Consider the following 27,793-nt stretch of genomic DNA (forward strand, 5'->3'; position numbering starts at 1 on the left):
TGGTGGCAATTCTGTTTTACAATTTAATATGTTCAAATGTTAAAGAATCTGATGTCTCAGGTAACATTGTTAAGTATGGAACTAAAACATGATAAAACATTACAATGTTACATGAAAAAGTGCCAAAGGATATAAATGATCTCACCATAACTCGTGGAACAATAATGGATTATTTTCCTGCTTGCTTTATTTTTTGTCTGTCATCTTAAAAATATTACAATGCAATAATAATTTGCTTTGAATGTTTTAGTTTATCAAAAATCACGTGTTCTTTTAATATTTGAAAGCCCCCAAGGACCCAAAAATGATCCATTTATATTTTAAGTATTCAAAATGGAGCAACTTGATTTATTTGAATATTTCAGTGGTAAACATAATCAACACTTTAATGTGATCCAGTAACTATTCCACCACCATTCCAATCATCACCAAACTATATCACTGGATCAGACAGTTTAGCATGTGATTGGCTGTGTATATCCCTCCCTCCTCCAAAAAGGAATAAGAAACTAATTAAATAAAGATAAAAATAAAAGACACAAGTTGCTGACTAATGGATTCTCCCACTGGTATTCATAGAGTTAAACCAACTTGCAACTCGAATATCTGACCGTTTTCCTCCTGCTCATTTTTAAATGCTAGTTTGTTTATAACATTTTTTCTCATTCTATCCAGTGGCATATAACAGGTTTCCATTATGTATAAACACTGCTTCTTTATATATGTATTTTCTGTGCTTTTTGTGTTCTCTCTATCACAATACCCCAATGACTAAGCTGCTCCTGGCTGGTCAAGCACGGGGATCACGTCAGGTAAGGAGGTCAGGAGTTGTATGACCATGGAATCATTTCATTACTTGACTGCTAGTGTGTTATAAAAGCTTCCATCTCACATCTGTTCACTTTCCAAGCACAGAAGCTGTTACTGCATTTGGAAAACAGATTGAGCTTTATGCAGGTAACAAGTGTTTGGAGCAAACTCTCTATCCAGTGTCACCTCATTGGAATAACCTCTTCCACCATTGACAGATTGCTTCTGTAATCTCAATGTCACCTGCCATCTACTCCAGCAGCATTGGTGCCCTTGAAAAAATCTCACCTTGGTCTTCAGAATCCCACCATGATCAGCCCCAACATCAGCAGCACCAGGCACACCTGCAACACCAACAACCACACCAACCTTCTCCACAATCAACTGATGCTGTACAGGACAGAGGGCATCAGCACCTGACCACATTGCTGCCCAGGAGGCCAGGGATGGCCTCACCATGGCCAGATTTACTTCATTTGACGTTGTACACCCTGGCTGCTATATGATGCGTCAGGTTGGCACCACCCCACACCAACACCATAAAGCATCCCTACAATGCCCAAGCCATTCCTTTCACACTCATCACCATTGCGGGGGGTGCTGTTATGTTTCACCATTCACTGTAACTTACTAAGCCACTTCCAAAGTGCACACAGATCTGTCCAAGAACACAAAGTGTTGAAAATAAAGGTTTCAATGTTTGACACCACATTAATAGAAACTTTACATGAACATTGGCTAAAACACCCAAGTGCCTACCCTTGTGCGTTGTTAGTTGGTTTGATTGGACTAGGACGAGTGTGAGGGGTGGCTAATGAGATGGGGAAGTGATAATGTAGATAGAGAGGGATGGGTGGAGGTGCAAGGTAAGTTGGTGTGAGTAAAGATGTGCAGGAGTAGGGTAGGGAAAGCAGAGTGATGGGGATGTGATGAGTGGCACAGCAGGATGAGGTTGAGTGTGGCTTTGCAGTAACGTTTCGTGATCTACTGAGATAATTGAAAGGTTTGTGCCACTGCAGCCTGGTCCTCCTGATGACATTCCTGCTTGTGTCCTCCTGTGCAATGTGCAACCAGGCTGCATTGGTCTCCTGGGGAGGTCTCTTCCGCCCATTGGAAGGGAAGAGAACCTCCCTGCGTGCTGTGACTCACTCCATAAGCATATGGAGGGAGTCATGGGAGAGCCTGGGTGCAGCCCTGAGCCTTTGTGCAGTGACTGTCAGTGTTTGCAGCACCGCAATGCTGTAGAACACTGACAGCAGAACTGTCAAAATAAATTTGAGCATGGCCCCTTTAAGGAAACCGGCTGATGACGCGTCATCAAATGACGTCGACCTGCTTCCTTCAATTGGCTGGGAAACTCGCTGGGCGGGCTTAACAAGCCCAATCAACGTAAAATCATTTTGGACAGCAGGCTGAAACCAACAGTGGGGTTGGGACATGCCACGGACCCGCCGAGGGTGGGGAAATCGCGACCTTTGTCATTGCATTCGACCATATAGCAAATGCGCAGTACTGGCTTTGGGCACGTTGATGTTTGAGGCAGTCCTCCTGCATCATCTCCACTTGTACATTGCCCAACATCCCAGTGGATTGGGATCTCACCGCGGAAAACCTAGTTCTACACTCTAAGGCCAAATGTTGTAGTGCAGCATGGAACTGCACCATTGGACTGTGGGCACCTGAGCTTTGCACCATGAAGCCATCTGCTGTGGGAATAGTCATTTTAGAACAGCAACCAATCATTCACAACTGTAATATGTTGAAGAAGAAACAGGTTTTATTTGAGTGTCATAATGTCATAATATTGGATCATAACAATGTAATATTAATATATTTCTAGTTATAAACTCACACAGAGCCTGTCTCCAATTTTTTGATTTCAATTCCCTCTTTGCTCCATCCCCCCAGTTCACAAAAGTAATTTTGCTTTCCCTATCTCTGATCTTCTTGCCACATCTTAAGCCAGTAATGGAGACATTTATTGCGTCTTTTCTGAAAATAATCCACGACTGCATTTGTTTTTCCTGTTGGCACAAGATCTGGAATCTTCAACCAAGTATATTGCGGAGATTAATTTTACCTTTCACACAGCCGATATAAATAACACATGCCCTTTACTCACTGACCTTGATAAATATGAAAAAAAAATTCAGCTGAGTGGTGGAAAACAACAATGAGAACATAAATCACTGTCTGGCAGCTTGTGCCTCGTGCAGCCAGTGTGACGCTTTTGAATTTGTCACAAAATGGGACATTAAAACCCTCCCACAGATGCAATCTGAAGGCAGAGATTTGGGAAATTGTTATTCTTCTATCCAGCAGCCTTTAATACTGTAGATGGTGCCACCTGCCGACCTGATTATTTCTGGGGGCTTCCTATCGGAAAAAAACCAAACCATTATAATTGCAGTCCATTTGTGCAGGGAGTAAATGGCTTAAATCACCACATGTTCAAATTATATATTTTCACGAAGGGAACTACGATTAATTTGATACTGTCTGTACAACCAGAACAAATTAAACGGAGCACAGGCCATCTGCTGGTGATTTTACTAAATTACTGTTTATACCACAAGATAAATATTAGTGGTGTGAGGATTATTGGATTACTAATTGACAGCAGCAGTAGCCGATTACTAATGTTGCAGGCAAATTCTCTTGAGTGAGATTTTTGGTAACAGCCTTTCTCTATATTTATTTAGATGTGGAAAACACAGTGCCACATCTTTAGCACAATACATTTATCTTTTTGTTTTTATTTCAGATTTCCAACATCTGCAGTATTTTCTTTTAGTATCTTTTTTGTTTGTTTACTGAAGTTTTGTAACAAACAAAGCCAACAAGGCAGGAAGCAAGGAAATTGGAATATAAGGGGCTATAATTTCTGTAGCAGGGCATCTAACGGCGGCTGCCATTAGTTAGACTTGTCGTTACATGTTTGGTTTATAAATTTTTCGCGTGGCAAGTTGCTGAAAGTGCGAGTTGATAACGGCGCAGCGAGGGGGAACCGGGTATCGGGGACCTGAGTTAACAGGGCAACCAACTGTGTATCTCCTTAACCAATCAGATTAGAGGATTGAGAAATTAACAGCGCGAGGACTGAGAATGAAGTGTAAATTAGAGTGGGTGAATTCAATCTCAAATCAGGTGAAGAGAGAGAGGAGGGAAGAAAGGGAGGAAAAGAAAGATTGGATACAGAGAGAGATAAAAAGAGACTGAAAGGAAAAGTTAAAAAAAAATTTAATTTTAATGTTTACATTTTTAAAAATCTCCAACATCAATTAAAACCTGAAGGAATGAGACTCCACACTTGTAATAGTTAATTTTCAGTGCCAGAGAGGTTGACTGACAGTAATTAACACTTACCATGTTGTTAAAAGCATAATTAGACTTGAAATGACAAGACTTAACTTTCTGTGGTGAGTATAGTTTATATCTACTGTGCAAATACAGCAACTTCATGCCATTCAATGCATTTCAAATGATGAGGCAGGCAGCGAGATGCTTTTTACGCGAAGTTAACGGTGAAGAGATGCAACTCAGACAGCAACATTTATATATGCAATTTAACTGCACATCTGCCCCTCACCCGAAATTGCTGTACCATTTATGCATAAATAATGGTGAGCACCATTAGCCTTAGCATTATTTTGACAGCAAATTCTGGCCCAAAGAGATTTGCCACCTTACCACTGTGACAACACAATGTAACATCAAACATAACAGGAAACCCCCTTCCCTTCTAATAAATGATAATGTTAGCAGAGTTAACCAGGACCCTCCTGAACTCACTAAGGCATCAGCCTCCTCCCAAGGATCAGATGTCCTTGGTGAGATCCTGCTGGGAGCGATCCAATTGCACATGAGCCTGAGCTGTTCTTTCATCACCTTTTAGATGCTACAGAATTGGTCAAATCTCTTTGATTACTTGTTCCACAAATGTTCCAAATTCATCTCTTAAAACACAGGTAATGAAATAAAAAGGGTTCTTTGGAATTTCAGTCAAATATTATTAAGTGATTTACTACTCATGATACAGCTAACATCATATGATGGGGAAAATTTAACAGGAGTATATCAGATATAAGTATATATATATATATATGTAAATCTTTGGACCTAGGACTGGAGGGCATTCATCATTTGTGCAATGAGGCCATGACTTTGGAACAGAACAGCTGACGTAGGGCAGTACCAAAGGGTGTAGAGTAACATCCTGCAACAAAAGCAAAATACCGCAGACGCTGGAAATCTGAAATAAAACCAGAAAATGCTGGAAATACTCAGCGGGTCAGGCAGCCTCTGTGAAGAGAGAAACATAGTTAACGTTTCAGGTCGATGACCTTTCGTCAGAACTGGAGTAACATCACATCACCAATAACACTAAATGGCCCAGCTTCAACTAGTTGGGAGTTAAGAATACTCTTTGCAACTGTATTAGGCTGGCACTGCACAATGCGAAATATACACTATGACACGTGGTTAATCAATCCGAGGTTGCCTTTTGCAGCAGGGTCATGTAACATTTAATTGTATTGTTCAAGAACATATTTATGCATAAAAACAAATTGCAGCTTATGAGCCTTTTTAATACAGAAGACCTCCAGGTTCGACTCCCCTCTTGAGAACTGAGCAATGACCTAAGGTCACAGAGAGAAGTGAGTTTTAGTATATTATGTGCCACCCTAATATTTTCAAGTGAACTGTTTTATCTTTTGCAAAATATACCTTTCATGCGCCTAATAATAATGTGGCCCTGATATTTACAGGGAGGCGAGGAGAGAGTTGTGGGGGAGGAGTGCCGGATGGGAAACCCGGGTTTCCCAGACGTCCTGCTGAAATTAACAGCAGGGGAGCGGAGAATATCGAGGTTGAATTTGGGTGAAGATCGAGGTCTGGGAGTAGATCAAAGTTGGGGAGGGGTGATCGCGGGGGTTCAGTGATCGCGGGGGTGGGTGGTAATCGCAGGGGTGGAGTGGGGGGGGTTAGAGGTTTAGTCATTGGGCCTGGAGGAAACACTCCTGCTCCTCCTGGCCCACAAACAGTGCTATAAATGCACTTACCTCATGGATCCAGCCCTTCTTACCTCATTTACCTCCTGGGATTCCCAAACCCCAGGGAAACCCGGATGGAATGGGTAAAAAATTTGAAAAAGCTATAAAAATGGGGACACGCAGCCTCCTTAAAAGATTTTAGTGACCAGTTCCAGAATATAAAGATACAGTTCCACTCAACCATGTTCTGTTGGGAAGGACTCTCTTGGAGTGTGTGATGAATATTGACCCCATGCGAATCTTATCTACCTGTTAAGCTACCCACAAGGCCAGAACAGAGTCGGCGGGAATCCTGAGCGGCAGAGCGGGGCTATAAAAAGCCCCAGAGACCAGGTAAGGCTTCACAGCGTCGGCGGGAATCCTGAGCGGCAGAGCGGGGCTATAAAAGGCCCCAGAGACCAGGTAAGGCCTCACAGCGTCGGCGGGAATCCTGAGCAGCAGAGCGGGGCTATAAAAGTCCCAGAGACCAGGTAAGGCCTCACAGCATCGGCGGGAATCTCGAGCAGCAGAGCGGGGCTATAAAAGGCCCCAGAGACCAGGTAAGGCCTCACAGCGTCGGCGGGAATCCTGAGCGGCAGAGCGGGGCTATAAAAGTCCCAGAGACCAGGTAAGGCCTCACAGCGTCGGCGGGAATCTCGAGCAGCAGAGCGGGGCTATAAAAGGCCCCAGAGACCAGGTAAGGCCTCACAGCGTCGGCGGGAATCCTGAGCGGCAGAGCGGGGCTATAAAAGTCCCAGAGACCAGGTAAGGCCTCACAGCGTCGGCGGGAATCCTGAGTGGCAGAGCGGGGCTATAAAAGGCCCCAGAGACCAGGTAAGGCCTCACAGCATCGGCGGGAATCCTGAGCGGCAGAGCGGGGCTATAAAAGTCCCAGAGACCAGGTAAGGCCTCACAGCGTCGGCGGGAATCCTGAGTGGCAGAGCGGGGCTATAAAACTCCCAGAGACCAGGTAAGGTGTACCAGTCTCCGGTCTGGGAACTCGGAGGGAAGGAGAGAGGTAAAAAGTGATCCAAGTGTGACGTCACCAGAAAGCGGGTAAGTGATTGGTTGGTGAGTATTTCTCCCTTTTGAACCTTAAATCTCCTTGGTTTATAGTTTCTAAGGTGTGATATTCACCATCTAGAATCGGGGCAGAGGGTATTTAAGAATAATATTAGTAAATTTAATTAATTACATAGAATGGGAGATCAGGCGATGTGTTGCTGCTGCAACATGTGGGAGCTGGTGGACACCATTGATGCTCACGGTGATCACATTTGCAGTAAGTGTTGGCTGCTCGAGGAATTCCGGCTCCGTGTTGAAGAGCTGGAGTCTGAGCTTCAAACACTGAGACACATCAGGGAGGGGGAGAGTTACCTGGACTCTGTGTATCACGAGGTATTCACACCAATTAGATTAATTAATTCAGATGTAGTCCGTGGCCAGGGTCAGGATGGTGTGACTAGAAGTGAGGCAGGTACGGGGATCCAGGAGATAGTGTTGGAGGAGCCGCAGCCCTTGCACTTGTCCAACAGGTTCGAGGCTCTTACTCCCTGTGGGGTGGGAACAGGGACTGCAGGGAGGATGAGCAACCTGGCCACAGCACCGTGGAGCAGGGGGCTATTCAAGTGGGGGGAGTTAAAAGAAATGTTGTAGTGGTAGGGGATAGTATCGTTAGGGGGATAGATAGAGTTCTTTGCAGCCGAGAGCAAGAGTCCCGAAGGCTGTGTTGCCTGCCCAGTGCCAGGGTTAAGGACATCTCCTCTGGACTGGAGAGAAACTTGGAGTGGGAGGGGGAGGATCCAGTTGTCGTGGTCCATGTTGGTACCAACGACATAGATAGGACAAGGAAGGAGGTTCTGCTGACGGAGTTTGAGCAGCTGGGGGCCAAATTAAAAAGCAGAACCACAAGGGTAATAATCTCTGGATTATTACCTGAGCCACGAGCGAATTTGGCTAGGACAAATAAAATTAGAGAGTTAAATGCGTGGCTCAAAGACTGGTGTGGGAGAAATGGGTTTTGCTTCCTGGGACACTGGCACCAGTACTGGGGCAGGAGGGAGCTGTTCCGTTGGGACGGGCTTCACTTGGCCAGTGCTGGGACTAGAGTCCTGGCGGATCATATAACTAGGGCTGTAGAGAGGGCTTTAAACTAACTAGTGGGGGGGAGGTTCCTAGAGAGAAAATAATAAAAATGACAACAGAGAAGGTCATAGACTTAGGTAGCAGTGGGGAAATTGAAAACCAGAGCATGTCAGGAAGGGGCAGAAGGTATGGAGTAAAAGGTAAAGTAATAAAAAGGGCAAAAGCAGGAACTAAGTGTCACAAAACATCTTTGAAAGTTCTCTATCTGAATGCACATAGCATTCGTAACAAAATAGACGAATTAATGGCACAAATAACTACATATGGGTATGATCTTGTGGCCATTACAGAAACATGGCTGCAGGGTGACAATGCCTGGGAATTAAACATACCAGGTTATTTAACGATCAGGAAGGACAGGCAGGAAGGAAGGGGAGGTGGGGTGGCTATGTTAATAAAGGAAGGAATCACTGTAATACAGAGAAATGATATTGGGTCAAAAGATCAGGATAATGAAACAGTTTGGGTGGAGGTAAGGAATAATAAGGGGAAAAAAACACTAGTGGGCGTAGTCTATAGGCCTCCGAACAGTGGCAACTCTGTTGGACGGAGTATCAATCAGGAAATAGTTGAGGCTTGTAATAAGGGAACATCTATAATTATGGGGGATTTTAACTATCATATTAATTGGACAAACCAAATTGGGCAGGGCTGCCTTGAGGATGAGTTCATTGAGTGTATTAGGGATGGGTTTCTTGAGCAGTATGTAACTGAACCGACCAGGGGGCAAGCAACCTTAGATCTGGTCCTGTGTAACGAGACAGGATTAATTAAAAATGTCCTAGTAAAGGATCCCCTTGGAATGAGTGACCATAACATGGTTGAATTCCATATTCAATTAGAGGGTGAGAAGGTTGAATCTCAAACAAGCGTGCTAAGCTTGAATAAAGGAGACTATGAAGGTATGAGAGTGGAATTGAGTAGAGTGGATTGGGAAAATAGATTAAAGGGTAAGACGATACATGATCAGTGGTGTACATTTAAGGAGTTATTTTACAATTTCCAAAAAAAATATATTCCACTGAGAAGAAAAGGGTGTAAAAGAAAAGACAGCCATCCGTGGCTAAGGAAAGAAATTAAGGATAGTATTCGACTAAAAACAAGGGCATATAAGGTAGCCAAATCTAGTGGGAGGATAGAGGATTGGGAAAACTTTAAAAGACAGCAAAAAATAACAAAAAGATTGATTAAGAAAGGGAAGATAGATTATGAAAGTAAATTAGCAAAAAATATAAAAACAGATAGTAAGAGTTTTTATAGTTATATAAAAAGAAAAAGGGTGGCTAAAGTAAATGTTGGTCCCTTAGAGGATGAGACCAGGAAATTAATGGTGGGAAATATGGAGATGGCAAAAACACTGAATGAATATTTTATATCAGTCTTTACAGTAGAAGACACTAAGAGTATCCCAACACTGGACAAACAGGGGCCTAAAGCGGGGGAGGAGCTAAACACGATCAAAATCACTAAGGAAGTGGTACTCGGTAAAATAATGGGACCCAGGGCGGATAAATCACCTGGACCTGATGGCTTACATCCTAGGGTCTTGAGGGAAGTGGCGGTAGGGATTGTGGATGCATTGGTAATAATTTTCCAAAACTCCCTGGACTCGGCAAAGGTCCCGGCAGACTGGAAAACTGCTAATGTAACACCCTTATTTAAAAAGGGCAGTAGACAGAAGGCTGGAAACTATAGACCGGTTAGGCTAACATCTGTGGTAGGTAAAATTTTGGAGTCCATTATTAAGGAGACAGTAACAGGACATTTGGATAATCATAATTTAATAGGACAAAGTCAGCATGGTTTTATGAAGGGGAAGTCATGTTTGACAAATTTGCTGGAGTTCTTTGAGGAAGTAACATATAGGGTGGATAAAGGGGAACCAGTGGACGTAGTGTATTTAGACTTCCAAAAGGCATTTGACAAGGTGCCACACAGAAGATTATTGCTTAAGATAAAAAATCACGGGATTGGGGGTAATATTCTGGCATGGATAGAGGATTGGCTATCTAACAGAAGGCAGAGAGTTGGGATAAATGGTTCATTCTCAGACTGGCAATCAGTAACTAGTGGTGTTCCGCAGGGGTCAGTGCTGGGTCCCCAACTCTTTACAATCTATATTAACAATTTGGAGGAGGGGACCGAGTGTAACATATCAAAGTTTGCAGATGATACTAAGATGGGAGGGAAAGTAGTGAGTGAGGAGGACATAAAAAACCTGCAAGGGGACATAGACAGGCTAAGTAAGTGGGCAGAGATTTGGCAGATGGAATACAATACTGGAAAGTGTGAGGTTATGCACTTTGGCAGGAAAAATCGTAGAGCAAATTATTATCTTAATGGCAAGAAACTGGAAAGTACTGAAGTACAAAGGGATCTGGGGGTCCTGGTGCACGAAACTCAAAAGGTTAGTATGCAGGTGCAGCAAGTGATTAAGAAGGCCAATGGAATGTTGGCTTTCATTGCTAGGGGGATAGAATATAAAAATAGGGAGGTATTGCTTCAGTTGTACAAGGTATTGGTGAGACCGCACCTGGAATACTGCGTACAGTTTTGGTGTCCATACTTAAGAAAGGACATACTTGCTCTCGAGTCAGTACAAAGAAGGTTCACTCGGTTGATCCCGGGGATGAGGGGATGGACATATGAGGAGAGGTTGAGTAGATTGGGACTCTACTCATTGGAGTTCAGAAGAATGAGAGGCGATCTGATTGAAACATATAAGATTGTGAAGGGGTTGGATCGGGTGGATGCGGGGAGGATGTTCCCGATGATGGGTGAAACTAGAACTAGGGGGCATAGTCTTAGAATAAGGGGCTGCTCTTTCAAAACTGAGATGAGGAGGAACTACTTCACTCAGAGGGTGGTAGGTCCATGGAATACGCTGCCCCAAAAAGCTGTAGAAGCTACATCATTACATAAATTTAAAACAGAAATAGACAGTTTCCTAGAAGTAAAGGGAATTAAGGGTTATGGGGAGCGGGCAGGAATTTGGACATGAGTCTAGGTTCGGATCGGTCATGGCCCTGTGGGTAGCGGAGCGGGCCCAGGGGCCGTGTAGCCTGATCCTGCTGCTATTTCGTGTGTCGAATTCTGTTAGATTCAGGGGATGGTTCTGTGATAGTGGATTGGCGGTTAGGATCAGATCAGCCATGATCTTATTGAATGGCAGAGCATGCTCGAGGGGCCGATTGGCCTACTCCTGCTCCTATTTCTTATGTTCTTATGTTAACTATAATCAGAATGGAACAGTTAATATCAGTGAAATCAGCCTGTAACTGATGACCAGTGGAAGGTGCCAACCTTTACCAGTACAATTATTTTTCCATGAGCTGCTGTCCAATCCTGATTCGGATCTTTTTATGTGAATGTTCAATCACCTGTTCCTGCCTGAAATATACTGTAACATCAAATTGCAGAACACAGTCAATGAATGTGCTGCAGAGACTGTAAAAGGAACATCACCATCATTAGGCACAGTAATGCCCTACTTTATACTAAGGGCTTACTAAGGATACATCAACTGCACAGGGAACAGTTCCGCATTTCATACACATATAAAAGGAGCCATATCATAACTGAGATCTAGTCAAGAAAAGAAAAATCGAGAAACTGGCCCTTTCACGTGGAGTTAATGCTTCTTCATGAGATGAGAAAATAACTTAAATTAGCAGTGCCATGTAAACAGGGTCATTGAATTCTGTATTTAGAATTAGTTTTATTTCGAGCATCATTTAGAAAATGCAACAAAGAATAGGTTTTGTAGAAAGTTAAAAACCTGTCAGTCCTCAACAAATGCAACAGCAACATCTGTCATATCCAAACAGTCCTTGGATTTGTACTGAACAAAGAAAACATCAGTTATAAATTTTTTAAAAAGTATTCCAGGCGACTCGAGAAATGGGTTTAAATGTGAGTGCAATCAACCCTTGTAACTTCAGTTGAACTCAAAATAAATTCATAGTTCTGTACCTGCACCAACACATTCAATGGAATACGTATGTATTCTTGAAATGTTATGCAAAACAAAAGTATCCAATTTTTTTAATGCAGCCAGTCATATAGGGGATTGATCAACTGACTGCAACAACAGGTAGCTATTGAACTCCTAACACCTTCGAGAAAAGGTAAGGTAAGTGAAAACTCAGAAAGTAACACTGTGGGAAACAGTAGATGAGTAATTTGAGACGTGACAGGTGGTGAGTGTAGCATGCTTTGGAGGAACAGGTGACTTTGGACCCATGAGGAGGAATTTTAACCACAAAAACAGGTAGTTTTGGGTCAGGTGATGTGTAAAAATGTAAAAAATCTGAAATTCGACCCCAACCCGGCCACTTCTGGTTTTAACGGATGAGGGACGTGGGCGGGCATTTAAATATTATAATGAGGCTGCGTGCCTCATTTTGAAGCACCATTTTAACTTTAACCCTGGCTGGCCGGGTTTCCTAGGCCTTGGGAAACCCGTCGGCTAAAGGAAAGCAAGGACTGCTAGATCCAGGTGTTAAATGCCTTTCCACTTACCTGCTGGATCCAGTTTACCTGCTTCACCCACCCTTTGCAATCGTACACCCACCTGACCCTTCCAATCTCACCCCCAACTCTTCCAATCTCCCCCGACTCTTCCGATCTCCCCCCCAACCCTTCTGATTTCCCCCCACAATCTTTCCAATTGCCCCCTCGCAACCCTTCCAATCTCCACCCCAAGGCCCTTCTGATCTCCTCCGAGACTTTTCCAATCTCCTCCAACACTGACTTTTCCGCTCCCGCCCCGAGGCCTCCGATCCCTCCTTCCCTCCTGTATGTTCCCCGACTGTGGCCTGGTGCTGATGGCCTACCCGCCCGACAGCCAGTCAGCCTCTCTGTGGCCGGGAAGTGGAGACAAAGAATGTTAATCAGGTCCTGCCTGTAAATTCAGCAGGACCCGAGGGAAACCCTTTCTTCTGGGTTTCCCGATCTCAAAACAGCCCCCCACTCCTTCCCCACCTCCGAGCATCTCCAGCCCATGGTTTCCCGAGCTATCCACCACTGGGGTTTTCCTCGTCTCATGTCTGGGCTTGTTGTAGACTAATTTTGAGAGACTGATTGCTATGATTAGTCAACAACCCCATTATCATTGTATCTTGTGACTACCAGAATGGTAGAAGGTGAATGAGATGGTCTTTTTTCATCTAGCAATTCCCATGTTCCTAAGTGAGGTACACGTCAAAGATCTAAATTCACCACATCTACTAATTGCTTTGTTGGAAAAGATTGTTAAGCAGTCCATTAAGGAGGTGATCAAGATAAAGAAGTTTACAACCAGCAGTGGAAGATAAAAAGCCAATTAGAGATCTATTACTACAAAATCTCCTGCTCTGAATTGCATCATGCCATGGTGATGAATTTTACCACCACAGTTACAGGAGAGTTATGTTTGGTACAATAGCTATGGCAGGATGACATGTTTTAAGGAATTGTCCTGAGACGTCTTAAACCTAGAAAAGCTTTCTGTCTTGGCCCTTTAGATATTGAGGTCTTTTTTTCCTTTGTGGCTGTATAGATGAATGTGATGCTTGATGCCCAAGATGTAGGCTTAGAAATTCCGGCATGTGGCCATTTAACAGGCGGGCAGCTTGCGCACATTCTTGCATCGCTGGAAGTGCAGTATCCACTATATTGATTCGGGCTCCTCGTAGGTGTCCAGGGCACATGCCGTTTGTTAAAAATCTCATTACAATATTTTGTGAAATTGGTCTGTCCCAGTGCCTGACTCATGATGTAATAAACTTGCTCAGCAAATCATGGCACTAACGTGACCCTTCAGCAGTGGTATTTAAAGGACTCATCCACACCATGCAGGTTAGTTGCTGCTTTGTCCTTTTAGGCTCCTGGTTAACTTCTGGACATTTTTGTGCCTGTTTCTGCATTCCACAACAGCACTCTGACTTCTGCTAAAAGCATTTTGCTGCTGCTGGACTGTTAATGTCTGCTTTCAAAACAGTTTAATCGCAGTCATGGGGAGAACTGGTTAGGTCCATCTTTGGGCTGGAGGATGAAGGGGAGCAGCTAAGAAGACAGGAGAGAGCAGGAGCAGCTGGGAGAAGAGGGAGGAGAAGGGAACATAGGAACAGGAGTAGTCCATTCAGCCCCTCGAGTCTCTTCCGACATTCAATCAGATCATGGCTAATCTGTACCTCAACTCCATTTACCCCCATGTGATCATATCCCTCGAGACCCTGACCTAATTAAAACCTAACGAACTCAGTCTTGAAAATTTCAATTGACCCAGCACCCACAGTCTTATGGGGGAAAGAGTTTCAGATTTCCACTGCATTTCACTCCTGAGTGGCCTAATGTTTTTCTTCCATTACCACCTGTCAGCCGGCTGAATTGACAGTCTGACCGGCGGCTGGAAGAGACAACCAGCGGCAGGAGGACCCATGGAGGAGGTCACCAGCGATCGGGAGGAGGGGAGGACAGCCATTGCAGGGGGAGAGATTGGCTATCGGGACTGGGGGGTGGGGGGGAGGACACTGATTGCGGTGGGGGGAGAGAGAGACTGCCATCGGCGAGGGGGAGGTCAAAGGCTTCCTTGAGGGGCCTCCTCCTGGCCCACAAGGTGTGCTGAAAAAGGCACTTGAGTTGTGGAGCCGGCAGATCCCTCCTCGGTTTCACTGCCGAATTTCCCGACCCCTGTTCAGTGTGGGAGCCCGATTTAAATATATTAATTTAGTGTCCCGCCTCTCCACGGTGGGATACTCGAACACTCTGATATCCGCCGCCATAAAAAAGGCGCCATGCGCATGCGCGGTGTGATAGGAACATGTTCCCCGCAATTGAGGGGGGATTTTCTGGGGGGTCAGCAGACGTGATCAGTGGCGGGTCAGGTGGGAAAATGTTTTTTTTTTGACAGCGGGTCGGGTCCCCGCTCTCAACCCGCCGCCACGCGCCTTTCCCAAATGTCACACCCGACACACAATGGCGGAGGAGGCAATTAAAGTCATTATGACCTTTTTAACAGAGCATTAAGAACTATTTTGAGCTCAGCTTCAGAGCTTACTCTACGCTGCTCGGGGATCACGTCAGGTAAGCAGGTCGGGAGTTGTATAACCATGGAATCATCTCATTACTTGACAGCTGCAAAAGTGCTATAAAAGCTCCCATCTCACAGCTGTTCACTTTCCAAGCTCAGAAGCTGTTGCTTACTGCATTTGTAAGACAGATTGAGCTTTATGCAGGTTGCAAGTGTTTGGAGCAAACTCGCTATCCAGTGTCTCCTCAATGGACAACCTCCCTCACCATTGACAGATCGCTTCTGCCATTTCAACTTCACCTGCCATCTATTACATCAACATCGGTGCTCTTGAAACTATCTAACCTTGGTCCTCAGAATGCCACCACGATCAGCCCCAACACCAGCAGCACAAGGCACACCAGCAGCACCAACAACAAGACCAATCTTCTCCGTAATCAGCTGATGTTGCACAGGACAGAGGGCATCAGCACCCGACCACATTGCTGGCCGTGAAGCCATGGATGGCCTCACCATGGCCAGATTTACTTCACTTGACGCTGTACACCCTGGCTGCCACATGATGCGCCAGGTTGGACCACCCCACACCAACAATATAAAGCATGCCTACAATCCCCAAGCCATTCCTTTCACACGCATCACCATTGCGGGGGGTATCGTTATGTTTCAACATTCACTGCAACTCACTAAAGACACTTCCAAAGGTGCACACAAATCTGTCCAAGACCGGAAAGTATTGAAAATAAAGGTTTCAATGTTTGACAGCACATTAACAGAAACTTTACATGAACATTGGCTAAAACACCCAAGTGCCCACCGTTGTTAGTTGGTATGATTGGACTAGGATGAGGGTGAGTGTGAGGGGTGGCTAGTGAGATGGGGAAGTGATAATGTAGATAGAGAGGGATGGGTGGAGGTCCAAGGTAAGTTGGTGTGAGTAAGGATGTGCAGGAGTAGGGTAGGGAAAGCAGAGTGATGGGGATGTGATGAGAGGCACAGCAGGATGAGGTTGAGTGTGGCTTTGTACTAACGTTTCATGATCTGAGATCAGTGAAAGGTTTGCGCCACTGCAGCCTGGTCTTCCTGGCGACATCCCTGCTTGTGTCCTCCTGTGCAATGTGCAACCAGGCTGCCTTGGTCTCCTGGGGAGGTCTCTTCCACCCATTGGAAGGGAAGAGAACCTCCCTGCATGCTGTGACTGAGTCATGGTAGAGCCTGGGTGCAGCCGTGTGCCTCTGTGCAGTGCTTGTCAGTGTTTGCAGCAATTCAATGCTGTAGAACACTGACAGCACAACTGTCAAAGTAAATTTGCGCATGGTCCCTTTAAGGAAACCGACTGATGACGCATCTTCAAATGACGTCATCAGACCCACTTACTTCAATTGGCCGGTAAACGCACTGGCCGGGCTTAACAAGCCCAGTCAGGGGAAATCATGTTTGGCAGCGGCTTGGAGCTAACAGTGAGGTCGGGACCCGCCACCAACATCGCCCGCCACGGACCCGCCGAGGTTGGTAAAATCCAACCCTCAGTCTTTAACCACCCCCCTGACCCTCTCCAGCCCATCTTGGGTGGGGTGGGGGGTGGGGTTAATATCAAGGCCTATATCTACTCTGTCAAACCCCTTTATAATTTTAAACACCGCGATTAAATCACCTCTCAACCTTCTAAACTGAAGGGAATTCAAGCCAGGTTTATGCAACCTGTCCTCATAATTTAACTCTTTAATGTCTAGTATCATTCTGGTGAATCTGCGCTGCACCTCCTCCAAGACCAATACATCCTTCCTGAGCTGCGTGTCCAAGACTGAATGCAGTGCTCCAGATAGGATCTGACCAAGGCTCTGTACAACTGAAGCATCACTTCCTCACTTTTGTATTCCAGCCATATAGCGATATAGACCAACATTCCATTAGCCTTTTTGATTACTTTTTGTACCAGTCCACTAGCTTTTAGTGATTTGTACACATGGGCACCCAAATCTCTTTGCTCCTCCACAATTCCTAGCTTATTACCATGAAGAAAATATTCTGATTTGTCTTTCTTGGCTCCAAAGTGGATGACCCCACACTTCCCCATATTGAACTTCATTTCCAACAATTTTGTCCAATCACTTAATCTGTCTACGTCCTTTTGTAACTTTTTGCATCCATCTAGACAATTTACTAAGTGTCCTAACTTAGAAACATCTGTAAACTTGGATATATAACTCTCTAGTCTAGGAATTTGACCGGACAGCACCTCTTTTTTGGGAGCTGTAAAGCCTCCGATATAGTGAGCAGGAAGCATGTGCACATTTCCAGCCAGGAGTGCCCCGCCCACCACATTAGAGAAGGTTGTTCCATCCTCTGTCGTCGAAGTACAGAATGCAGACGACGATTGCGTCTGCGCTCACTCTGAGGCCAAACTCCAAACCATCGTCAACACCTTCACCGAAGTGTACGAGAGCATGGGCCTTACACTAAACATCCGTAAGACAAAGGTCCTCTACCAACCTGCCCCGCCACACAGTACTGTCCCCCGATTATCAAAATCCACGACGAGGCCTTGGGCAACGTGGACCACTTTCCATACCTCGGGAGCCTACTGTCAACAAGGACAGACGTCGATGACAAAGTCCAACACTGCCTTCAGTGTGCCAGTGCAGCCTTCGGTCGCCTGAGGAAGAGAGTGTTTGAAGACCAGGACCTCAAACCCAGCACCAAGCTCATGGTCTACAGAGCAGCAGTGATAGCCACCCTCCTGTATGCTTCAGAGACATGGACCATGTAGAGCAGGCACCTCAAAGCACTGGAGAGGTACTACCAATGCTGCCTCTGCAAGATCCTGCAAATCCATTGGCAGGATAGGCGCACCAACGTCCGTGTTCTCGCTCAGGCCAACATCCCCAGCATCGAAGCTTTGACCACGCTCGATCAGCTCCGATGGACGGGCCACATCGTCTGCATGCCCGATACGAGACTCCCAAAACAAGCGCTCTACTCGGAGCTCCGACATGGCAAGAGAGCCCCAGGTGGGCAGAGGAAACGCTTCAAGGACACCCTCAAAGCCTCCTTGAAAAAGTGCCACATCCCCACCGACACTTGGGAATCCCTGGCCCAAGACTGCACAAAGTGAAGGAGAAGCATCCGGGAAGATGCTGAACACCTCGAGTCTCTTCGCCGGGAGCAAGCAGAATCCAAGCGCAAACAGCGGAAAGAGCGCACGTCAACCCAAGCACCCCACCCACCCACCCCTTCAACCACCGTCTGCCCCACCTGTGACAGAGACTGTAGGTCCTGCATTGGACTCATCAGTCACCTGAGAACTCATTTTTAGTGTGGAAGCAAGTCATCCTCGGTTGTGAGGGACTGCCTAAGAAGAAGACGACATTAGAGAAGGTGCTGGCGCGGACGTTAGCAGTGCATGTCGGGAACATTCAGAGGTGGAAATACTTTATTTAAATTAGGGTCCTGCACTTCTTGCAGGGCACAATCTCGATTTTCTAAAGCCCCAGCACTTCACTCGTCACATACTGAACTCACACAGCACAATATGCCACTAATTGGCAGGAAGACCCCCATACTTGTATGGTACAGTGACTGTAAGAGAGTGAAAGAAAATGGTGGAGGGGAGTATTGTGACTCATGAGGCTGCAGATGGTACAGGTGCGAGGAGAGAGTAATAGATGTGAGAGATAGAATTCTTACCTTGACAACTCTGGTGAGGTCATTGAACTTTTATCTGCAACCATGTCCTGGGAGCTAAGCTTCTTGCATGGATCTCCTCAGCAACCTCTTCCCTCTGATGGCAGAGGAGTTGCCTGGATGGTTTTCTGTCCCCTGGGGGGAACAGGACCTGCCTCCTCCTGTTGACAGCATGGATTAAGGCCTCCAAATTTGCATCGGAGAAGCTGGGTGCCCTCTCTGCACCTCTTCCAGCCATTTTACATCTTTAACAGCATTTTCTTGCAGTCTGCAGCTGGAGTGCACATCCCCTTTTAGAGAGAAGCTACATTTAAGTGGCGTCCATGAAACCCAAACCCACCTCCACAAACAGGAAATGAACAACATGAGTAGAGCTAGCTGCACACCTGACTCATGGTGAGTTGGCAGCGTCATTTCACGTGGTACCTACGGCCATGTGAACAGTTGTATGCAACATGCGCCAAATGTCAGGTGCAATCCAATTTCTAGGCTGTAGTTACGAACATACGAAAAGACGACCGATGACAGACAGATAAAGACCCTCTGGTCCATCGAGTTTGCCCCACACAATTGTGATACCTTGTGTATCACAATATATATATACGCTCCACCCCACCCGAAACCATGCGATCTCCTGGGAGAGGCAAAAAAGCAGATAAAAAATCCCAGGCCAATTTGGGGAGAAAAATCTGGAAAATACCTCTCTGACCCATCTAGGCGATCAAAACGAGTTCAGGAGATCACTCTGGCCCTGAATTCACTGCTCCACCTAACTTCTGTGAGAGGTGATCTCTGCCCCACCAAAAACAGGTCCAGCTCTCGCTTGAAGGAATTCAGTGAATCGGCATCCACCGCACGAGAGGGTAGCCTGTTCCAGAGGGCCACTATTCTGGGAAAAGAATACCTCCTGATATCTAACCAAGATCTGGCCTACACAACTTAAAACTGTGACCCCTGGTCCTTCCAAACCTATTTAATTGGAAGAAATTGTTAACTGGTATACAATCTATTCCCTTCATTCTCTTATAAACCTCAATCGGTTCACTCCTAAGCCTATGCTTCTCTAAAGCATAGACTCCCAACTCGTTTAGCCTATCCTGATAACAAAGATGCTTTATACTGGGAATTAGTCTAGTGGCGCTCCTCTGCACCCTTTCCAAAGCCTCAATATCACCCACCATGTGAGGAGACCAGAACTGGACACAGTATTCCAAGTGCGGCCTGGCCAAGGTCTTGTACAAGGACAAAATAGTATTGCTCGTCTTATAATCAACTGTCCTATGGATACACCCCAACACCCTATTTAGTCTAGCTATGGCTTCACGGCATTGCTCACGTACCTTTAAAGATACATGCACTAGAATGCCCAAATCTCTTTCTATCCCCACCTTCTGTAATGCTTTCCCTGAAGGTTTATGAATGTTGAGCATTTGCTCTGCCCACGTGCATATCACTGCAAGTTATGCATCATTTGCCAGTCATGAGCCCAACCTCCCAAGACATTAAGATCCGCCTGAAGCAGACGAGCATCATCGACAGTCCCGACATTCGCACAGATCTTAGTATCATCTGCAAATTTGCAGATCGTGCCCCAACACCTACAACCAGATCATTAATAAAAATAGTAAAGAGCAACGGTCTTGTGGTAAACCACTGTTTGTATTCCACTGTGTACATGCCTGGACATGCCTCGGCTGACTCCTCCCACAAGTCCTAGTATAAAGGTGACTGCTCCCCAGCCCTTTGTATTTCTGGACCGGTCGACCACTCGAGGCAGACCTTCATTCTTTTGTTAATAAAAGCCTTTAGTTACTCTCTTAACTCTCAGTCTTTTATGAGTAATTGATAGCGCATCAATTTTATTAACAAAATTTTTATAATGGAGAAGATCCTCACACCAGCATGCCTGGACTTAGATCATCGGGAGGCGGACTCATCCACCAAGTTTACTCACTGGCTTAAGTGTTTCGAAAAATTCCTGACCGCCTCCGCAGCAATCAAATCGGACGAGGACAAACTGGATGTCCTGACCTCCAAAGTGAACCACCGAGTGTACTCGGTCATCCAAGACGCGACCTCGTACGCGGACGCTATCAAGCTCCTCAAGGACCAGTACACGCGCCCAGTGAACGAAGTGTACGCCAGGCACCTTCTGGGGAGTCGTAAACAACAACCTGGGGAATCGACCATGGAATACCTTCAGGCACTGTCTGTGCTTGGCCGGGCCTGTGGTTGTAAGGATGTAAAGGCTGCCGTGTACACAGAGGAACTTATCCGGGATGCTTTTGTAGCGGGCCACAGATCCAATGACACCCGACAGCGACTGTTGGAGCAGAGTGACCTCGACCTCAACAAGGCCTCTGAACTCACACTATCATTGGATGCAGCCTACCGGGGCATGGATGCCTACTCCTCTGCACCGTGGACGCCGCGGGGAATGACAGCCTGGGACACGGTAGGACCGCCTCATAGTGCCGTGCCACCCCAGCCACACCCCAGCAACGGCCCAACTACCGCAGCAGTGTCCCAAGGCCAGACAGCAGTGCCCCAAGGCCAGAAATGCTACTTCTGTGGCCAGGCAAAACACCCCAGAGCGCGCTGCCCGGCGAAAAACGCGATCTGCTCGGGCTGCGGGAAGAAGGGACACTACGCTAATGTCTGCAGGGCCAAAGCCACCCCAAACCCCAGCAGCGCCGCGTGTGGGCCATGCGGGCCGCCATCTTGGGCCTCCCCGGCCATGTGCGAACCACCGGTACAGCAGCCATTTTGGACGCCTCCAGCCACATGGGGATCATGGACGCCGCCATCTTGGACGACAGCTGGAACGCAGCAGGCCCCCAACACCGCCTCATCTGATACCCGCAGCGACACACCGACCCCTACGCTGGCATCCGTTACACTGGACCAAGCGAGACCGCACCAGCTGGCCAGTTCCACAATGGACATTAAGGTAAATGGCCACGATACAATCTGCCTTTTTGACTCTGGGAGCACGGAGAGCTTCATCCACCCCGACAAGGTGCGGCGTTGCTCTCTCCCAGTCCTGCCTGCGCACCAGCGGATTTCTATGGCCTCCGAGTCCCAGTCGGTGGACATCGGCGGCTACTGCGTAGTGACACTCGTAGTAGACGGGACCGTGTATGATCATTTTAAACTTCTGGTCCTGCCCGACCTCTGCGCTGCCGTCCTGCTGGGGTTAGATTTTCAGTGCCACCTTAAAAGTGTTACGATGGCGTACGGTGGACACCTACCCCCACTCACAGTCCGCAGCCAGCAGCTCCCAAATTGCCCGCCGCGCACCAGGTGCAACCTCTCCACACTCAGAGTCACCCCCCCCCCACTGTTTGCTAACCTCACCCCCGACTGTAAGCCCATCGCCACAAAGAGCAGGCGATACAGTGCCGGGGACAGGGTTTTCATTAAAACCGAAGTGGAGCGGCGCCTAAAGGAAGGGATTATTGAGGGCAGCACCAGCCCCTGGCGAGCCCAGGTTGTGGTCGTTAAGACCGGCGAGAAGCAACGTCTGGTCATCGACTACAGCCAGACAATAAATCGCTACACCCTGCTGGATGCCTACCCACTCCCCCGCATAGCTGATATGGTCAACCAGATAGCGCAGTACCGCGTCTTCTCGACCATTGACCTGAAATCAGCGTACCACCAGCTCCCTATCCGCCCTGAGGACCGCCAGTATACTGCCTTTGAGGCAAACGGCCGCCTCTACCACTTCCTTAGGGTTCCCTTTGGCGTCTTCCAAAGGGAGATGGACCGGATGGTAGATCAAAATGCGTTGCAGGCCACTTTCCCATATCTGGACAATGTGACCATCTGCGGCCGTGACTTGCAGGACCATGACGCAAACCTCGAAAAATTCCTCCGCACCGCCCAACTCCTGAACCTGACATATAACAAGGAGAAGTGCATATTCCGCACAAACCGCCTCGCCATCCTTGGCTGTGTTGTGGAACACGGAGTCATCGGCCCCGACCCCGAACGGATGCATCCCCTTATGGAACTCCCACTGCCCCACTGCCTCAAGGCCCTGAAGAGGTGCCTAGGGTTTTTCTCCTATTATGCCCAGTGGGTCCCCTACTATGCGGACAAGGCCCATCCGCTGATCAAGTCCACCTCTTTTCCCTTGACGGCAGAGGCCCGCTTAGCCTTCCACCGTATCAAGGAAGACATTGCCAAAGCCACCATGCACGCAATGGACGAATCCATCCCCTTCCAGGTGGAAAGCGACGCGTCCGACTTCGCCCTGGCCGCTACCCTCAATTAGGCGGGGAGACCCGTGGCCTTCTTTTCACGAACCCTCCAAGGCCCGGAGACCAGACACTCCGCTGTTGAGAAGGAGGCCCAGGCGATTGTGGAGGTTGTGCGTCATTGGAGGCACTACCTGGCCGGAAAACGATTTACCCTGCTCACTGACCAACGTTCAGTTGCTTTCATGTTTAACAACAAGCAGAGGGGCAAAATCAAAAATGACAAGATCTTGAGGTGGAGAATTGAACTTTCCACCTACAATTACGAGATCTTGTACCGGCCCGGGAAGCTCAATGAACCCCCGGATGCGCTATCGCGTGGCACCTGCACCAGCGCGCAGATCGATAGACTGCGGGCCCTCCACAATGACCTCTGCCACCCGGGGGTCACCAGGTTCTTCCACTTCATCAAGGCCCGCAACCTGCCTTACTCTATTGAGGAGGTCAGGACCATGACCAGGAACTGCCAAGTCTGCGCTGAGTGCAAACCGCACTTTTATAGACCAGACAGGGCCCACCTGATAAAGGCCACTCGCCCCTTCGAGCGCCTGAGCATTGATTTTAAAGGGCCTCTCCCCTCCTCCGACCGCAATGTGTACTTCCTCAATATTATTGATGAGTACTCCCGTTTCCCGTTCGCCATCCCCTGCCCGGACATGACCAGTGCCACGGTCATTAAATGTTTGAACGACCTCTTCACCCTGTTCGGTTTCCCCAGCTATATCCATAGCGACCGGGGCTCATCGTTTATGAGCGACAAACTCCGTCAGTACCTGCTAACTAGGGGTATTGCCACAAGCAGGACCACCAGTTACAACCCCCGGGGGAACGGACAGGTGGAAAGAGAAAATGCGACAGTTTGGAAGGCCGCCCTGCTAGCCTTAAAGTCTAGGGGCCTTCCAACCTCCCGCTGGCAGGATGTGCTCCCCGATGCACTCCACTCTATTTGGTCACTGCTCTGCACTGCCACTAACGCCACCCCTCATGAGAAAATGTTTGTCTTCCCAAGGAAGTCCACATCGGGGACATCGCTACCCGCCATGGCTGACGTCCCCAGGGCCGGTCCTATTGAGAAGGCACGTGAGGACCCATAAAACGGACCCCCTGGTCGAGAGGGTCGACCTCCTCCACGCCAACCCCCAGTATGCTTACATTGCATACCCGGACGGGCGGGAGGACACAGTCTCCATAAGAGACCTTGCACCCTCGGGGGCCGCAGTAACCCACTACTCACTACCACCCCCCCCCACGATCCGATATCCAGCCCCAGCAGACGGCAGGCCTGGGCCCCGCGACCCGCTCGACATCTACGAGGATGACACGCCTGTGCCACAGCCCACGCAGGACTCGATGCCGGAAGCTCCACTACCTCTGCCGTCACCACGCCGATCACAGCGGCAGACAAGACCTCCGGAGAGACTCCAATACACTAACTTTTAATACACTTCACCCCGGCGGACTCAATTTTAAACAAGGGGTGAATGTGGTAAACCACTGTTTGTATTCCACTGTGTACATGCCTGGACATGCCTCGGCTGACTCCTCCCACAAGTCCTAGTATAAAGGTGACTGCTCCCCAGCCCTTTGTATTTCTGGACCGGTCGACCACTCGAGGCAGACCTTCATTCTTTTGTTAATAAAAGCCTTTAGTTACTCTCTTAACTCTGTCTTTTATGAGTAATTGATAGCGCATCAGGTCTCAACATCAATCCCTGCGGGACACCACTGGTGACCGGTCTCCAAACAGATCCAAATCCATCTATAACTGCCAGCGAATTCTCAATCCAGCTTAATATATTACCACCAATACCAGAGGCTTTGGTCTTATAGAGAAGCCACTTGTGTGGTACCTTATCAAAAGCTTTTTGGAAGTCTAAGTAGACAATCTCTACTGGACTTACCTCATCCACCAACTTTGTAACTTCTTCAAAAAATACAGTTAGATTTGTAAGGCATGACCTTTTTATGAAGCCAAGTTGAGTGTCCCCAATATGTCCCTCTGTATCCAAGTATTCATATATTGCATCCCTAATGATTCCCTCAAGCATCTTACCTATTACTGATGTCAAAATAATGGGCCTATAGTTAGCCATGCCCGTCTTGTCACCTTTTTTAAAAATGGGGACTACATTAGCCTCCTTCCAGTCTATGGGAACCATTCCAGAGTGCAGTGAGCTGTTAAAAAGACAGGCTAGGGGCTCGCACAGCACATGCCCCATCTTTCTGAGGACCCTCGGGTGGATATCATCTGGCCCGGCTGCTCTATCGATTTTCAAGTTATTAATTTTTTCTAAAACAATATGTTCATCTATGGTAATATTACTAGTTTTCATAGTAACATTATTAAATTCTAATAGTTGAGCATCATCTTCAAGAGTGAAGACCAATGCAAAGTACTCATTTAATATTTCCGCCATACCCAGTGAGTCCTTTGTAACCTGTCCTTGAACACCCTTAAATGGCCCAATACAGTCTTTGACAGTTCTCTGACTCTTCACATAACTGAAAAAGCTTTTCCCATTACTTCCACAGTTGTCTACGATCCTTTTTTCCAAAAGCCTTTTTGCTGTTCTAATAGCAGCCTGCATTTTCTTTAGTTGTTCCTTGTACTCAACTCTGTTTAGTTGAGTAATAAATGTCTTTAATTTATAGAAACATTTCTGTTTACATCTTATTTGTCTTTGTTCGTAACCAGTCAGCCACCTTGGCTTTTTCTTACCATATTTCCTTCTTTTGACTTTAGGTACATATTTGTTTTCTACATTTTTTATCTTGTTCTTAAAAACTTTTGATTTGTATTCTACACTGGGAGTATAGATATTTTTCCCAGTTTCAGCAATGTGCAGATTCTGCTGAAAATGGATGTGCCTGCCAGTAACTTAGGATACACGGGGAGGTAAATTTTCAGTGCAAAATGGGCGGTGTGATTGGGGCACACTTGACTCCACCTTCTGCTGCTACTGATACTCTGCACTGTAAGATTTGCAAAATTCCCACATTCCCCCAAAGGGGTACCCAAAAGATGGCGCCCGCACCTCGTGACCAAAAGCCTGCAAGATTTTAAAAGCTTGGACTCTGTGGCAGCACAAGCAGCTTTTGGGGAAATCAAAACCTAAAATGCAGTTTCTGAGAAAAAGGACTTTGTATTTTGGAAAACAGACAGCAAACATTGAATATGCATTAAGCCAGATCGTAGACAGATCAGAACCAGTTAGGCCTATACTTGAGGCCATTAAGTTGTCTGCATAAATAATCGGAAACAGCTTATGGGAGCCGTCAAGGCTGTACAGGCCGATTAGAATGAATTAATAACAATACAGCTCGAACATCAAGCCATTAGGTGCGATAAACGGCCATCTAAAAACAGTTAGTTTAGATTGCTATAATTATTTAAAACAGCCCGCCAAAATTGGAACAATGAACTAACCTGATTTGGCGTGCAGATAAGGGCCCATTCGAAAGGAGTATAACTGTAGGACCCGGGTAGCAATCTGCCTCTTGCTCTTGCCCTTGTTCCTGCTCTCGTGGCTCCGGCCTCTTGGGCTACCGCCGCTCGTACTCGTGCCCTGACCTTGTGGCGGGTTCTCTCCTCGCTCCCCGTAGCAGAGTTTCAGCAACCAATTACACCATACCAATTGCGGGGAAGGGGAAAGAGGCCTGAGTCCATAGCCATCCAGGACACCCAGGCCACAAAAAGGGGCGAGACGAAAGTAAGTAGGCAGTCCAGGACTTGTATAGTAACCAAACGAGACGAGATGAAAAGAGACGAAGAAGACGGTAACAACTCGATAAGAGCAGAGCAGGGCAGCGAAAAACGTATTGATGAGGCCAAGCGTCTACTTATAAGCTGGTGCTTGGTGAGACAAACATCTTGTTGAACACTGCGAAAACGCAGGAGTCCACGCCACGACAAGTATACTGGCGTTCTCACGCTTGGGTAGGAAAATCTAGGCAGTAAAAACTGCCAACTGCCCTATAGGCATAACGTTACCGCCGACAACCGCCCGAGGGAGAAGAAGAGGAGAACCCATCGCGACGAGACGACGACGGCAGCGGAGGAGAAGAAGGTGTGTCGCAGCAGCAGCTCCAGCACCGCGCCCCTGAAGACCACGTGGCAACGGGGTACCTAAGAGGACAGAGAGAGGACAGAGAACCAAACCTCAAAACCTGCATTCGTTAACAGTTGGCTTTGCTTTGGATTGGTGAGCATGAATTCTGGCCCCTCATAGCTTAATCTAGTTAGGTATGGGGGTGGGATAAGGATAAGGGGATTGTTAATGTAGTTGTTTTTCCCTCGATGTGCCGTGTGTTCCCCATTCCCTGTATAAGTATAGTTATTATATAATTTGCCTGTATTTTTATACTAGTAACTTCTCATAAGACTGTTTTATTCTCTGTTTTAATAAAATCCTTGTTTTCTCACATCCAAACCACTTGTCTACTCGAGTTTTTCTGTATCGCCGCCTGTACCTAAGTCCAGTATCTAGAACCCAGGGGCGTGGGAGCGATTCGAACCACTCACCAACAGTCAGAGGCATAATTGACTGGGTGCATGCGCCACACCCGCCACCCCCTACAGCACCTTCTACAATCCTCACAATTACTCCCCTCACGTCCCCATATCCCTGCCACCAGCAAACGTATTCCACCCTGACAACTACATCTGTATAACCAGATGCTGTCCTCTCCCAACATTACAGCATGCCTATTCACCCACGAGTGCCTGTGTTGGTGCCAGACAGTTAGCTGAGCATGACTGCCCTGGCCTCCGCTGAGATACTGCAGTCTGCAGCCAGGCCCTCAAGGCCCAGAGTTCCTCAAAGACGCCCACCACAATCACTTCAGCT

Source organism: Somniosus microcephalus, chromosome 11 (assembly GCF_052327205.1).
Source record: "Somniosus microcephalus isolate GS21.2 chromosome 11, FLI_Smic_1.0, whole genome shotgun sequence".
NCBI lineage: Eukaryota > Metazoa > Chordata > Chondrichthyes > Squaliformes > Somniosidae > Somniosus > Somniosus microcephalus.